The 3919-nt window shown below is 40.1% G+C and overlaps 1 non-coding gene across 1 annotated transcript; it reads left to right on the top strand.

The window, feature by feature from the left end:
• The first annotated feature begins 3179 nt into the window (after nt 1–3179).
• LOC127099313 (small nucleolar RNA R71) lies at nt 3180–3285 on the top strand. Its single transcript, XR_007793831.1, has one exon. It is a non-coding gene; the product is annotated as a small nucleolar RNA R71 (small nucleolar RNA).
• The last annotated feature ends 634 nt before the right edge of the window (nt 3286–3919 follow it).

Below are 3919 nucleotides of genomic sequence, written 5' to 3'. Positions count from 1 at the left end.
CTAAATTTGTCTATAGCGAAAACTACAGCGAGTAATTCTTTTGCAGTTGTTGCGTAGTTAAGTTGGGCAGCGTCTAGGGTTCTACTGGAATAATAAATGGCATGTAATTTTTTATCTTTCCTTTGTCCTAGAACGGCTCCAACCGCATAATCACTAGCATCGCACATTATCTCAAAAGGTTCTGACTAATCAGGTGGTTTCATAATGGGTGCAGATACTAATGCTTGCTTCAAAAGGTTAAATGCGTCATTACATTTTTCATCGAAAATGAATTCAGCATCTTTCATTAAAAGTCCAGTTAAAGGTTTAGTTATTTTGGAGAAGTCCTTAATAAAACGCTGGTAGAATCCAGCGTATCAAAGAAAGCTTCGGACTTCTCTGATAGTTTTGGGTGGTTTTAGGTTTTCTACAACTTCTATCTTAGCTCTATCTACCTCTATACCTTTTTCGGAAACTATATGTCCTAAAACAATTCCTTCGGTCACCATGAAATGACACTTTTCCCAATTTAGCACAAGGTTCACCTCCACTCATCTCTCCAGGATTTTCTCAAGGTTAGCAAGACAATTGTGGAAATCAAATCCGCAAACCGAGAAATCATCCATAAACACTTCCATGATACCATCTAGGTAATCTGCAAAGATTGACATCATGCAGCGTTGGAAAGTAGTTGGGGCATTACAGAGGCTAAACGACATTCGTCTGTAGGCAAAAGTTCCATAAGGGCATGTGAAGGTAGTTTTTTCTTGATCTTCGGGGTGGATAGGTATTTCGAAGAATCCCGAGTATCCATCTAGATAGCAGAAGTAAGAGTGACTGGCTAGACGCTCCAACATCTGGTCTATAAATGGTAAAGGGAAATGATCCTTCCTGGTTGCTTTATTTAATTTTCTATAATCTGTACACATCCTTCATCCTCCTTGAAACCGTTTTGATACATGTTCGCCTTTATCGTTCTGCACGATTGTGATGCCTCCCTTTTTAGGTACTACATGCACATGGCTCACCCACTTACTATCTGAGATCTGATAGATTATACCTGCCTCAAGTAACTTAAGAACTTCGTTTTTAACAACATCACTAATTATAGGGTTTATTCTTCTCTGATGTTCTCTGGAGGGTTTTGAATCTTCTTCGAGCGAAATTTGATGCATGCAAACGGATGGGCTTATACCTTTCAGGTCAGAGATATTATATCCTAAGGTTGAGGGATATCTTCTTAAAACGTCTAAAAGTTGGTTCGTTTCCTCTTGGCTTAAGGTAGCACTGACTATAACTGGACGGTTCATCTCTTCATCGAGGAACTCATATCTCAGATTCTTAGGCAGTTCCTTAAGTTCTAAGGTTGGTTTCTTAGGGCATGGCATAGGATCTAGGGTAAGGGATAAACATTCGTAAAGGTTATCATCGATGTAGGGTTTCTTAAAGTCATCATCTTCCATTATGAGAGTTGATGGTAACTTAATTGTTTTTATAATTTCTTCCTTTTCTAATTCCCTAACACATTCATCAATGATATCTAAGGCATAACATGCGTCTCCCATCACAGGTGCCATAAGAAATTTCGAAAGTATAAATTCTATTTTCTCGTCACCTACCTCAAAGGTCAACTTTCCTCTCTTGACATCTATTATGGCTCTTGCAGTCGATAAGAATGGTCTACCTAAAAGGATTGGTATATCACTATCCTCTTTGATGTCCATGACAATGAAATCAGTAGGGATAAATAACTGACCTATCCTAACAGGGACATCTTCTAAAATGCCTATCGGATATTTAACAGATCTATCGGCTAACTGAAGTGACATCTTAATGGGCTGTAATTCTCCAAATTTAACCTCTCACAAACTTCTAAAGGAATTAAGCTCACACTAGCTCCTAAGTCTAGAAAAGCTTTTTCGATGACATGACTACCCAAAAGACAAGGAATTGAGAAATTTCCAGAATCTTTATCTTTTTTGGCTAACTTATTCTCGGAAATGGCATTACATTCCAAAGGCTTCGGATCGTCGAGTCTACATTTGTTAGTAAGGATGTCTTTGAGAAACTTTGCATAAGAAGGTATTTGGGTGATGGCTTCTGTGAAAGGGATTTCTACGTGAAGTTTTTCTATAACTTTAATAAATTTCTGATATTGGTTATTGATCTGGGTTTGTTTGAGTCTTTGCGGATATGGTATAGGTGGTTTATATGGCAGGGGTGGTACATAAGTTTTATCTTTAGGTTTTTCTCCTTTTTCTTGACCTTCCTGGTTTTCAGATTCCTCTGGTTCCTTTACTTCGTCCGGGGGTTTGGTATATTCCTTAGAAGTTTCAGGTTCACTCAATCTTGGGTTTGGTGGCTCATCATAAGCGTTCCCACTTCATAGGGTAATGGCATTGGCTTGTCCTCTCGGATTCTGTTGAGGTTGTCCAGGGAACTTCCCTCTAGGTGTGGTCTGGGGGGCTTGGTTTAAAGCTACCTGAGAGATCTGGGTTTCAAGCATCTTGGTATGAGTAACTATTTGGTCAACCTTGGTCCCTAAATGAGTGATCAATTCGTTAACATGAATGTTGTGGTTCATGAACTCCTTATTTTTTTGGGTTTGAGCAGTGATAAAATTTTCCATAATTTTCTCAAGGCTCGGCTTTGGCGGTACAGGTTGCATAGGTTGATTTGGTCTTGGGGCTTGGTAACCAGTTTGTGTCGGAGGTGCATTATTTTGGATAGGGTTATTGTTTTTGTAGGAGAAGTTCGGGTGATTCCTCCATCCAGGGTTATAGGTATTCGAATATGGGTTCCCTTGGGTGTAGTTCACTTGCTCAGAGTGGGTTTCGTTTAATAGACTGCATTCTGCAGATTGATGTCCTTTGGTTCCACATATCTCACAATCCGATGAAACTGCGGCTATAGTATTTGGGTTTATGCATATATGCTCGACCTTAAGGGCTAATGCATCCATTTTAGCTTGCATCATGTCTATAGAGCTTAGTTCATGCACTCCTCCTTGGGCTTCGTTCTTCTCAACTGTCGCTCGTTCGACTCCCCATGATTGATGGTTTTGAGCCATATCTTCGATGAGGGCACTAGCTTTAGGATAAGGTTAATTCATCAGCGCACCGCCTGCGGCAGCGTCAATGGTCATCTTAGTGTTATAGTGAAGTCCAGTATAGAAGGTTTGAATGATTAACCAATTTTCTAAACATGATGTGGGCATGCTCTTAACAACTCTTTATATCTCTCCCAAGCTTCGAACAGTGATTCTCCTTGGTTCTGGGTAAACCTAGTTATATGGTTTCGAAGAACGGCGGTCTTACTTGGGGGAAAATATCTAGCAAGGAAAACTCTTCTAAGGTTATCCCAAGTCGTAATGGAATTGGGTGGAAGGGAATCTAACCATGATAGGGCTTTATCTCTGAGGGAAAAAGGGAATAATCTTAAACGTATTGCCTCAGGAGAAATTCCATTGGTTTTAAAAGTGTCTGCTAATTGAAGAAAGATTTTTGAATGTTGGTTTGGGTTCTCAGTAGCGAGACCTGCGAATTTTCTCTGTTGCACTAGTTGCAACAGGGAGGGATTAAGTTCAAAATTATTAGCTGGGATGGTTGGGTTTACTATACTAGAACTAGGTTCTTCGTTGGATGGTTGGGCGAAGTCCTTAAGATGTCTTTGGTTTTAATCTTCGGCCATAGCTCTCCTAATTCTATGAAAGAATAAACGTGCGCGAGCGTAACGTTCAGGTTCCACTAAAGGGTATACTAAGCTTCCGGTGCTGCGAGCTTTTCGCATTGACCGGCGGGAAATAGCCTAAGTCTAGACGATATAACAACAGGGTAATGAAATTTGACGAAATTTGTCCCCGCAATGGCGCCAAAAACTTGATGCGTGCTTTTTGCAAGTATACGAACGCGTCAGAGTAATATAAAAGATTGTCGAATCC

Source organism: Lathyrus oleraceus, chromosome 6 (genome assembly GCF_024323335.1).
Source record: "Lathyrus oleraceus cultivar Zhongwan6 chromosome 6, CAAS_Psat_ZW6_1.0, whole genome shotgun sequence".
NCBI lineage: Eukaryota > Viridiplantae > Streptophyta > Magnoliopsida > Fabales > Fabaceae > Lathyrus > Lathyrus oleraceus.
The sequence above is the reverse complement of the archived record's forward strand: the minus strand, read 5'-3'. Positions and strand labels throughout refer to the sequence as shown.